Consider the following 13,237-nt stretch of genomic DNA (forward strand, 5'->3'; position numbering starts at 1 on the left):
TTCGAACTCCCCCTTTGATTGTCTTCTCCAGAACGGACCAGTCACCCGCTTAAAGGCAAAGGGCGAAGAGCAGGGAGAACGTAGTAGTACCTTGACCATGCCCTTTATTACAATGGGAAACTAAATGATTGTTAAACTTCTGGGCATGCAGGTCCCTAATGATATCATTAAAAATGCACCTGACCCTTGTAAAACACCTGCCACCACTATTAATTACCTAAAAAGAATGGTCCAAGGTCAACAGCTCACAGTGAAGGATATTAGACTTATTGTAGAAGGTGTCACGGCATTTGTCAATACCGATGATGGAGGAATTGATTTTGATAAAGTACCCACCCATAAAGCTCAGAAACTTCAGTAGTGAAAAAGGCACCGCCGATCCAGCGCCAGGATGATGCTTCTTGATCCACAAATACCAGCCCGGATGCTTGTCTGCAGTTTTGGAGCCCTGATGGTCATATTCTGTCTGCTCTTCGTTTGTTCCCAACCAAGCCATAACGTAAAGAATGACTCTACTCTATCTATGAACCGGCAAGGACTTGAGTATAGAGACTGGACTGATTTCCGGAGTAACATATGGGAACATCTTGCCAAAGTATCTGATATGCATAGTACTCAGGATATGTTAACATCTTGTTTGATTGGTTATGGAATCTGTTTCCCAACACTGGATTATGAATTAACCCCCCTAGCGTTCTAATTCTGTCTAATTCTGTTTTTGATGCAAAAAGTGATCCTATTTTTTTTGCATAGAAATTTTTGTTTATATTGTGGGCCTGTAATTCTTAGGACTAACTCCCGGGTATAATAATTATATTTATTTATTACAATATAATCATAAATTATATTATAATACATAATTAAAAATCCTAATTATAAAAAATAATGAAATAATAGACCACAACAGTGTAGTTTATCCAAAAAAAAATATTTGATCAAAAATTTCTCACTGAAATTTTCCAAACAAGGGTGTAATAATATATAAGTTAAATGCAGATTTTAGAAAAAAAAATATTTTAATTTTTAGTAGACATCTCGGGTGTGGTTGATTTTGAAGCAGGGTGCTGCACAAAGTCCAACATCACAGTCAGGACAGTAGAACCTGGTTTCCTTGCGTTTCTTCCTTCCTCTGTCATTGGTCTTTGAGCAGCAAACCACGCACATCCTTATAGGTGCTGCCTTTTTCTAGGTTGGTGGGATGTATTCAGTGAAGTGACGACCGGTCAGGCGTTCTGGGTTGACAACGGTGGAAGCACGACGTCCAGGTCTATTCATAGCCACTGATGGTGTTTGGTGGTTCTCGACTATGGATTCGGAAACTTGCAAAAAGTAGGCTGAATGACTCACAGGCCTCTGACTATTTTTTTTTGTACAGAACTGTACAGCACTGCTCAACAAAAAAAATATTTTTGTAGTACTTCCTTTGCTGTTTCCTCATCCCTGGGTAGAATGTCATGGCTTGGTCAGCTCTGCCCACACCTCCCATGGTGTTGTTGTAGTCAGTCACCACCTGTGGTTCATCACTTCTTGCCCATGTTTTGTGTGTACCAGAATGGTGGAGGTATCATGAACAGTACTCATCAGGCACACATCTTTCTTGTCACGCCATCTCAGGGCCATCATCTTTCCTTTCTGCCAGGCAACAATTTCTCTTGTCTTCAGCTTCTCTTTTGCAAACAGTGCTGGCAGGTTGTGCCGGTTAGCCCTAAGGGTTCCATACGCATCTGTTCTGTGTTGCAGAAGGAACTCATAAAGCTCAGGAGAGGTGTAGAAATCGTCAGTTATGACACAATAGCCCTGACCTAGCAATGGCTCAATGAGGGATAGTACTGAAGATGTTGCCAATCCATAATGGCTGTATCTGGAGTTGAACTGTGTCCCTTTTCCAGTGTACAGTACCGTATTCCAGATGTAGGCAGATGAGGATTCGCACAGCATATAGGCCAAATCGTGCCCTCTTTGACGCAATGTACTGCACCCAGCTGAGCCTCCCCTTGTAAGCCATTAGACCTTCGTCAATGCTGACATCTCTTTCTGGCACATAGGTTTGCTGGAAATTTTGTAGAATCATCTGAGACACTTCCTAAATTTTCCTGAGTTTTGGTGCAGGATGGGTAGTCTCATCAAATTCTTCATTGTTTGCAAAGTGCAGGTACTTCATGATGAGGGAAAAGCGGTATTCTGACATGACTGTGCCAAAGAATGGAGTGGCAATCATTTTATTCTTTGACCAGTTCCACTTCTGCATGGGTTTGCCCACAACTCCCTGCAGGATCACCAAGCCCAAAAACAGCCAAATGTCATCCTTGGTCACAGGTTCCCACTTTCTGCTTCTTGCAAACCTCAGGTGTGGAGCACCTTGTTGTTGTCCAGCGTACCTGCATAAAACAAAATAAAAAATTGTATTTTAGGATATGTGCTTTTTTAGTGTGAAAGTTGCAAGTAATATGTTAGCAAACACAGAGCAGCATATATGTTTGCATAAAAAAAAAAAAAAAAAAAAAAAGAATTAGCAAAAATAGCTACAACACAATTAAAAACATCTCTGTGTGCACTCAAGAGAACTCATCATTATGTTAATATATATCATTCAGAATACATGCATATACAACATCACACACATATACATAAATATAAGTCACAATAAAAAACAAAGATAAAAAAAAAAAAAGAATTAGCAAAAAATTTCTAAACGTTAGCAAACACAGAGCAGCATACGTGCTTACATAAAAAAAAAAATGGCAAAAAATTTCACAAATTTGAAAAACTTAACACAAAGCAGCATACTTGTTTGCATAAAAAAATGACCAAAAAAATTTCAAAAAGTTATCAAACACAAAGCAGCACGTTTGCATAAAAAAAATTTTGCAAAAAATTTTAAAAAGTTAGCAGACTCAAAAGCGGCTTACCTGTTTGTCTCTGCAACAATTTTTTTGATAACTTTATCTGTCAAAAACAACTTCAGGTATGCCAGGGGGTCGTCGCATTCAGCCTCAATTTTCATCCCAGGTGCGCCAGTGAATGGAAATCTTGGCGGTGCTGCCTGGTCCGCATCAAGGTCAATAGGACACCATGTGCGCACAGCACTGACCTCGGGTTCAGAATTGTCGCTCAGTTCACTTTCGCTGTCTGATGACAAATTTTCTGGTGAATCACTATTGCTCCATTCCACAAGAGACTCCAAAACGCTATCGCTGCTTTCAAATTTTCTCAAAACCAGCGCTTGTGCTGGCGAGATGCCTTTTGGATGCCATGCAGTCTCCAACAATCAGTCAGGAACAATCAAGGTCAAAGACAAGGTGATGAAATGATACATTCAGGAAGTGATTTATAAGCCATCAAAAGGTCAGATCAAGGTCAGGGCTAATAGTGGGCAAAATGTAAATCAGGGCACTGGGCAATGATGCTTGGTGCACTACAATATGTATTTATACTTTTATTATATGTTTTGCTGTGTTTTTTACTGTAAAAAAAAATTTAAAAGCAGATTACATAGTAATCTGCTTTTAAATTTACCGCCCCCAGAATCCATCACTCCATCGCATCACCCGGAAGATGTCACACATCTTGCCGGGTGATGCGGTGGGGATGTCCCCGCTCTGCTCACTCCCCTGCTCGCATCACCCGGAGGCACATCTTGCCGGGTAATGCGAGCAGCTGCAGTAGATTCTGAGGGTGATGCCAGCGGGAAATCTCTGCTGGCATCACCCCTGGAATTTACTATTGGTGATCGCATCTGATTTACATTTTGCCCACAGATGCTTGCAGCAGGGTGGCGGGGACCCGGGCGGCATTTAAAAGCTTAAGATTACTCAGTAATCTGCTTTTAAATTTCCAGCCCGGCCACGCCCCCCGACGGAGAAGAGCCCCGGCATCACAGCGGGAACATCAGATTGCCGCTGGAGCACGGGGCTAAGGTAAGGAGGACCCCAAAGTTACCCCAAGTGTGACTCGGGGTTACCGCTTTTTGCTAATTTTTTCCACCCTGAGTCACACTCGGGATTACCGCTAGGGGGGTTAAGCAATTTATAGCTTTTATCTTTATTATCATTGGTATATGTATCTTTTCATGCTGCTGTGTACAATGTACTCCTATGTTTTTGTCAATATGCAAATCAAGAATCATTCAGCTTCCTCAAGTTATGTTTGCTAAAGAGCCTGAAGCTGTTTATTTGTACGTAAAGGAACAAAGGTATGAAGTATGTAGTTGTCCTTTGTTGAGGGATAAAAGGAGGGAAACGTAAGAAGTGGAATTTTGAGTCTTAAAAAAAGGTAATTACTTTTGTGTTTTTGCTATATTTTGTAGATAGTTGAGTTGTGTTGAAACTAGTTATACCTGCCTTATCAGTAAACCAACATTTGCTTCCCCTTAACCTTGAGACTTCTTACCTAAAGACATTCCGTGCTCAGCAAAGTTGTTAAATGTATTTCTTGGTATTGACTAACTACTAAGTGCCTTCCACCCTGCTTTCTGACTATATAAACTACAATGTGATAGTAAAGTTTTGAGAGTGATTTAACTACACATTGATTTGTGTTGGTATGCTCCACCAGCGCAGTAAAATAGAGGCCGTGAGAGAGGGATAACATGAAATAGACTTAACACATTCTCAAAAAAAGAAATCAATCTAATACAAAATCAAACTAAATATATTCTATACATCCACAATACTTCTGTATATTGATTGAATAATAAAAAATAAAAAATTATAAATCATCAATTTTGCCTCATAGATTTCAGTATACAGCAATATGGAAAACAGAGATTAACAGAGACAACATAACATGTAATACCAAGCAGACAGGAAAAATAATTTTTAAAGGGTATGTTTTATATTGAAAGGAGCTGGATGGGATCCTAAGTATTCTAGTTAGTCCTAATGTGGCTATATAAAGGGTTTGAAACTGAGAATTTCATTTGCACCCTGGTATGTAGTGGCACTTAGGTTAAAAATCCATTTGGCCTCTCTTTGTAACAGAATCTTGTGCCAGTCACCTCCACGAGGATTGTGTGGGACATTTTCAAGTACTGTGAATTTAATCTCTTTTTCATTAAAGTTGTGATGTTTGGCCATGTGGAGACTAAGCGGGGTTACAATTTTACCATTATTGATATTGTAAACGTATTCATATACTCTTTTTCTGAACTCCCACTTAGTCTTGCCCACGTTTTTACAGCCACAAGTACAAAAAGCCAGATATATAACTCCTTTGGTTGTGCAATTAACATTTTGTGTAATTCTGGAAATAAAAGTGACAAGGACTGATAACTCACTATTGTGACTTTTTCCAACAATCCATCCACATGGTTGCATGAACCACACGGGCGAACTTCATTATTGACTAAAGATTTTCCCTGTTCATTCTTGTAGTGACTGTGGACCAATTAATCTTTTAAAGATGATAGTTTTTTATAAGTAAATTGTGGGTAATGGTTTAGATGTTTTTTGATACGTTGGTCTGATAATAAGATTGGCCAAACTGATTACATACATCTCTCAACATCTTGTGTTTTTACTCTTGTGAGAGTATTTGGTAATGATTCTCACTTCATTTATTTTTTGAGGGTTGTTTTAGTGTATCCTCTATCTAGTAATCTTTTCTGTAAGTCTTTAGTTACAGAATTCTGAGGTATTGTGAGTAAGGTATGCTCCCTTTTTTTGCTTCAGGATGTGCACTTCTAGCTGCTAGAATGATGTTCCCAGCAGTCGATTTCCCATACAGATTTGAAGATATGGTTAAATCAGTACCAATACCAATTTCAATATCTAGGAATGGAAGTGATGATGAATTGTATCGCATGGTAAAGTTTAAATTATACAAAAATTTTTTTTTGTTTCTCAAAAAATTCCAACAGCAAGCACTCTGAGCCCTGTCAGATGATGAATACACCATCGATGTACCTCCACCACAATAAAATGTGGCGGAAGTACATCGACACGGCCTCGTCCGAGAAGAGCTCTCTTTCCAACCCACCAGATACAGGTTGGCGTAGGTTGGGGCACAAGATGTCCCCATTGCCACTCCCTGTTTTTGGAGGTAGGTCTTTTCTGCAAAAGTGAAAACATTCCTAGTCAATATGTACTTAAGAAGCGATGTTATAAAATTAGTTTGTTCAACAAGCAATTGGTTGGTTTCACTTAAGAAGGTTTCTACAATTTGTAATTCTTTATTGTGGGGAATGCTTGAATATAAGGCTTCGATATCAATTGCCACTAAGAGAGAGTCGTTAGGTACTGATAGTCCTTCTAATGTTTTCAAAAGATCAGGAGTCCTTCAAATATGAAGGTAACCCATAGACAAAGGGTGTTAAGTAGTTGTCTAATAATTGACTGGCTTCAGATGAAATGCTGCCCATCCCAGACACAATAGGGTGCCCTGGTGGATTGGTGTTTTATGTACCTTTGGCAGAGTAAAGAACGTCAGTAATCCAGGGTTTTGATTATTCAAATAATCAAAAGTTTTTTTTATCAATTATCCCTTCATTTATTGCCGTAGAAATTAATGTATAATATTCATCATACATTTTTTTTACTTGGGATTTGGGAAATATCTGACACCAAGGATGGTTTTCTAATACTCTTAAGCACATTTGTTCATATTTTGCTTTATCCATAAAAACCACTTTACCGCCTTTAATGGAAGGTTTAATTTCAATGTCATGGTTAGTGTGTAAACGTTTAATTGCCTTTCTTTGATTCAATGACAAATTATCATAACTTTGTGTAATTTCCAAGTCTCTGACCGTAGTGTATAGCTGGATTCTGTCCCAGAATGTGAGACAGAATGTATACCTGGATTCTGTCTCAGATCAGGAAAATTATTTGATTTCATTCTAATTTTAAAGGATGGAAGGGTTTGTGTCAGTTTTGACAAGGGGGGGTGAATCTCTTGATTGTGAACCTCAGCGTTACCCTCATTCCAAAGCTGCATTAAGGTCTTTAGTGTTCTAAAATCGTCAATGTTCAGTCCTTCAAGATATACAGATCCATTATCTTGTGTAGCGGGGCTCTCATCAAAGCAAACTTTAAAGAAAAACTTCCTTGCAAAAAGTTATACATCTTTGATAAATTCTAAATGATCAAATTGTTCTGAAGGGCAAAAGCTCAGCCCTAGTTTCAAAACTTATTTCTCATCATTATTCAGAACATAACAAGATAAATTAATGATATTCAATGATTCACTTTCGGGATTTTGTAAACATAACTCCTAATTGACCCTTGGCCTAAAGGGCCCTGTGTGGGTAAAGGAGTGCTGTTGCCTAAAAAAGAGGGTAGAGTGGGTGGTGAGGCATGTGAGATACTGGTGTCTTGACCAGATGTGGTAGTTGTATAATCATTAATATTATTGTTTTTGGGTAAAGGTCCTCTATTGTCATAGGGGTTCAACTGAGTGTCATTAGAGTGACGTGCTGGAAGTCGTGTTTCTGGTGGGACTGCTGTAACAGTGTCACCACTAGACTGTGTGTTCTAATGTTTTTTGTGTTGTGTCTGGTGCAGTGATGTTTCGTGAGGGTATTTTTTAGTTCCTTGTTTGGGTCGCTAATTTATGAAATGTTTACTAGTTTGGGATGTCCGTGAGGAGCACTCGGAGCTGCTTTCATCGGTAGTTTTGTTTTTTGTTTTAGATTGATAAGTTTTTTTTATATGTGTTAAATTTTGACATTTGTGTCCATTTATATGCTCTTCCCCCAAGGAAGACCTGTTGATCCTTAAGAAATTTTTGTTCTTTATTTACTACCAGCTGTGAATTAAATTGCTGGAAGTAATTTTGAATTTCTAAATTTTTGTTTGCAAAGTTATCCAATGAGTGCCAATGAGTGGTATATAATATTTAATCAGTATACAGAAGTATTGTGGATGAAAAGGATGTATTTAGTTTGATTTTGTATTAGATTGATTTCCTTTTTTGAGAATTGTATACCTAATTAACTAGATTTGATATGACACGTTAATGCATTATGTATGCTGGTATCATTCATACTCTTATCTTTTAATTTATTATGTCTTAGATACTGGTTATATATTTTCAAACATATCAATATAATATGACATTTCAATAACAAATACATCCAGTAAAAAATCATCTTTCAAACCTTTTACTTTTCTTTTCAAAACCTTAAAGTGTTACCTGTAGTAAGACTATTTGGATGTACTTTTCTTGAGCTTTTCTTTTTAATACACATCCCCCTTTTTTCTATGACTAATCTATTAGACAATGTTCCTAATAAGAAAAAAGTTTTTTTTATATATATAAATTTTGATATGAATTGATAATAAGACACTATTAGGAAGATAATTTATTAATTTATTAAATTGATTTCTATATACTAATTGGATAATTGATGATAATAATTAGAGATGATTTCTCAAAAATTCGATTCAGCCAGTTCGCCGAATTTTTCGAAAAGATTCGCTTCAATCCGAATTTATTTGCGGCGAATCGTGTTAAAAAATGTCTATTTCCAGCCTGCAGAAAACCTTGATAGTGGTGTAGAACACTGTGCCTTGCGGTAACACGCATAGGGGGTCTGGTGTGGTAGTGAAATAATACTGTGAGTCAGTATGACATGCAGATGACAGGCGTCGCTATTAGAATCACTGCACACTTCACTTATTTGGGCCATAAGTGACCAAATAAAGTATGAACTCAAGTATGAACTCAGCCTTACAGGTCCATGTTAGCGTCAAGAAGAAGGACACTCCTTTTACACCCTTGTCTGTTGATTCCACAAAGATGTCTACAGAACCTGTTCTATTAACAGCTTATACAAGTAGAGCACCCCCGACAGAGTGGAGAGGGTGTCAGCACTAAGTTTGTGTTGAGGTCACTGAATATTTTGCCTTCCTCTGATCCATCAGAACAATAACCCACAAAAAAGCATTAGCATTAATAGCATTAGCTCAATAACCCATCAGTATTGCTAATGCCAATAAAAACAGGAGTGGATCCAAAACAGAGATGACACGTGAATGAAATATTTGCATGTCTTCTGTGTTTCGTACCCACTTCTGCTTTTGGGTACCAAATCATAAGCCAATTCTGATGGAACCATACAGGCCTTACAGCTGCTACACAGACAGGATCTGTTGTGCGTCTCTCCTTTCCTTCCTTCTGACAGATCAGAAGAAGGGTCAAATAAATAGTGATGTCATCCAGGCCGGAAAGGCAAAATAGTAGTCCAGTCATGGAGTGGGGAGGGTGGGAGAACAGCTTGAGAAGTCCACAGAGTGGCACAATGACATAGTGGTGAGGTGGAAGCAGCATGAGGAAACCACAGAGTGGCCCAAAGACAGGGTCTGGAGGTGGCAGCAGCATCAGGAGGCCACAGAATGGCACAATGACAGTGTGGAGGTGGCAGCAGCATCAGGAGGCTACAGAGTGGCACAATGACAGAGTCTAGAGGTGGCGGCAGCAGCAGCATCAGGCAGAGGCCACATAGTGGCACAATGACAGAGTGTGGAGGTGGCAGCAGAATCAGGAGGTCACAGAGTGGCACAATGACCGAGTGTGGAGGTGGCAGCAGCATGAGGAAGCCACAAAGTGGCACAATGACAGAGTGTGGAGGTGGCAGCAGCATGAGTAGGCCACTGAGTGGCGCAATGACAGAGTCTGGAAGTGGCGGCAGCATGAGTAGACCACAGAGTGGCACAATGACATAGTGGTGAGGTGGCGGCAGCAGCAGCATCAGGAGGAGGCCACAGAGTGGCACAATGACAGAGTCTGGAGTTGGCGACAGCGTCAGGAGGCTACAGAGTGGCACAATGACCGAGTGTGGAGGTGGCAGCAGCATAAGGAAGCCACAAAGTGGCACGGTGACAGAGTGTGGAGGTGGCAGCAGCATGAGTCTACAGAGTGGCACAATGACAGAGTGTGGAAGTGGCGGCAGCATGAGTAGGCCACAGAGTGGCAGAATGATAGAGCGTGGAGGTGGCGACAGCATGAGTAGGCCACAGAGTGGCACAATGACATAGTGGTGAGGTGGAAGCAGGCAGCATCAGGAGGCCACAGAGTGGCACAATGACCAAGTGTGGAGGTGGCAGCAGCATGAGGAAGCCACAAAGTGGCACAGCGACAGAGTGTGGAGTTGGGGACAGCTTCAGCAGGCTACAGAGTGGCACAATGGCAGAGTGTGGAGGTGGCGGCAGCATCAGGAGGCTACAGAGTAGCACAATGGCAGAGTCTGGAGGTGGTGGCAGCATCAGGAGGCTACAGAGTGGCACAATGACATAGCCTGGAGGTGGCGGCAGCAGCAGGAGGCTACAGAGTGGCACAATGACAGAGTCTGGAGGTGGCGGCAGCATCAGGAGGCTACAGAGTGCCACAATGACAGAGTCTGGAGGTGGCAGCAGCAATAGGAGGCTACAGAGTGGCACAATGACAGAGCCTGGAAGTGGCAGCAGCATCAGGATTTTCAGAATGAATACAGACCATGAAAGTGGGGCCTCTTGATCCTTGCTACTTTTGGGTTAGGAGATGGAGGTGTGAGAAAGTTTACCACAGGGATAACTGGCCACAGAGTGGAACAATGACAGAGTCTGGAGGTGGTGGCAGCAGCAGGAGGCTAAAGAGTGGCACAATGACAGAGTCTGGAGGTGACGGCAGCATCAGGAGGCCACATCAGGAGACCACAGAGTGGCAAGGTGACATAGTGTGGAGATGGCAGCAGCAACATCAGGAGACCACAGAGTGGCAAGGTGTCATAGTGTGGAGATGGCAGCAGCAGCATCGGGACACCACAAAGTGACTCGGTGGTGGTTGGCAATACCAGTACCCGCTGACGAAGGTGGGTGAAAGAAGGAGCACTTGGCATCTGATGTGTGGCATCAGGCAGGTGGCAGCATCAGAGTAGTAGCTGAGGCAGGTAGCCAGGATAAACTGGTCTCTTTTGTCAAGGTTTGGGTCAGGCGGCATGGATCATATAATCAGATGCATCAGGCATTGGTGGGTGGAAATCCTGGCTGATCCACGCCTGATTCATCTTGACAAAGGTCAGTCTCTCCACATTTTGGGTGGACAGGCGAGTTCTTCTTTGGGTAACTATGGCCCCGCCGCACTAAACACCCGCTCTGATGCCACACTACTGGCCGGGCAGTTCAGCTTTTCCAGGGCAAACTCGGCCAGATGCGGCCACAAATCCAGTTTGGCTGCCCAGTAGTCCAGCGGATCTTCAATGATGGTTGGCAGGGTGCACTCCAAGTATGCCACCACCTGCTGGTTCAGGTTCTGCTCTATTTCTAGCTGCTGGTCAGTAGTTTCTTCACTATGCGGGTGCAGAAAGCTGCTCATCAGCGTCTCTAGACTCAGGCTGCAGCTGATGAAGCTGGTACTGCTCCTGCCACCCCACCCCTCCCCAGCAGCCATGGCAGTGGAACATGAGTGCAGAGGGCCCCCCCGGTCAGACCTGCGAGAGGATGGACGATGGCCCAGATAGGCAGCGGCCAACTGACTACATAGAATGTCTCTGTAGTAGTTCAGTTTGTCCTACCTCTCAGCGGGTGTAAAAAAGGCCCTTATTTTGGACCGGTAGGGAGGGTCCAACAAGGTGAGAAGCCAGAAGTCATCCCTCTGCCGAATGGTGACAATTCAGCTGTCACTGCGCAAGCAAGTGAGCATGCAGCGGGCCATTTCTTCAAGCGACTCGGAGGCACTCCCTGCTTCCATCTCCACTGCATACTGCCACGGTGTGTCTGGGTCCTCTGCCTTGTCTTTTTCATCTCCCTCTTGCTCCTCTGGCTGCTCCTGCTCTTCCTCTCCTGTCACCTGAGTAGAAAAACCACCCATTTCGCTTTACATTGCATTTGCTCCAATGTCCTCCTCCTCCTCCAGTTCAGCCCCCACAGGGCTCATGTGGCCATGAGATCTAGGCGCCACGTGTCCAGTCCCCTGACCAGCCAGATTTACCAGCATCTGTTCCAGGACATGAAGCAGTGGAATGACGTTGTTCATCCCGTAGTCCTGGCGACTGACAAATAACATGGCCTCTCAAAGGGCCTGAGCAAACGGCAGGTGTCACGCATGAGCTACCACTGGCTGACATCAAAGTTACACATGGGAGTACCCCTATCTGCTTGGATCATCAAGAATTCGTTGATGGCCTTTCTCTGTTCGAATAGTCCGTCCAACATGTGGAGGGTGGAATTCGAACGGGTGGAAACGTCGTATATCAGCCTATGTCGGGGGTTGCCAATCTGCCACAGCAGCTCAAGAAGGGTGTGCTTTGTGGTGTACGAGTGGCTGAAGTGCATGCAAAGTTTCCTGGCCATTTTTTTGATGTCTAGCAGATGGGTGGAAGACTTCAGGAACCGCTTGACAACCAGATTGAAGATGTGTGCAATGCAGGGTGCATGGCTCAGACTTCCTTGACGCAGTGCAGACACAATGTTCCTCCCGTTGTCGGTCACCATGGTTCCGATTTTGAGTTGTCGCGGAGAAAGCCATGATTCAATCTCTTAATGAATCACACGGAGCAGTTCCTCCCCTGTGTGACTGAGTTCCACCAGGCAAATCAGGTGCAGAACAGCGTGACACCGCCGTGCCCTGCACATGTGGTATGCTGGAGGGGCACTGTCAATTGTCCCTGCAGTGGAGGCTGAGGACACGGTGGAGGATGAGGAGGCAGAGGCGGACGTTGTCGCAGGACCAGCGGTGTGAGAACATGGAGGCGGAAGCAGTGTCACCTGGCCAAGTTGCTGGTGTGGCTGTGCAGGAATCACATTCACCCAGTGGGCCGTAAAGGACATGTATTGTCACTGCCTGTAGTTACAGCTCCACATGTCGGCGCTGCCGTGCACTTTTGCACACGCCGACAGGCTCAAGGACTGGCCCACCTTCTGTTCTACATATTTGTGCAGGGCTGGTACTGCCTTTTTCACAAAGAAATGACGGCTTGGGATCAGTTCTGTAAAAGGTGCAGAGTCCACCACTTGGAAAGGGAGGGACTGCAGCACCAGCAACGTGGACAGGAGCACATTCAACTTCTGCGCCGTGGATGAGTGCACGCATACTGTTGTCTCTTGGCAATCGCTTCAGAGATCGATTGCTGATGGAATGACTGATGAGGAGTAGGAGGAGCAGGAGGATCTGGGCCAGTAGAATATGGAAATGACATACAGCTCCCTTCAGCTGAGGTGGTGGAGCCTTGACTGCCTGAAAGCTGGTGCGTGCCACTGGGTGACGCAGCGGTTGCTGCAGCAGGCTGGACCACCACATCAGAGCCACGGTTCTCCCGGGCCAC

Source organism: Pyxicephalus adspersus, chromosome 3, assembly GCF_032062135.1.
Source record: "Pyxicephalus adspersus chromosome 3, UCB_Pads_2.0, whole genome shotgun sequence".
Lineage (NCBI taxonomy): Eukaryota > Metazoa > Chordata > Amphibia > Anura > Pyxicephalidae > Pyxicephalus > Pyxicephalus adspersus.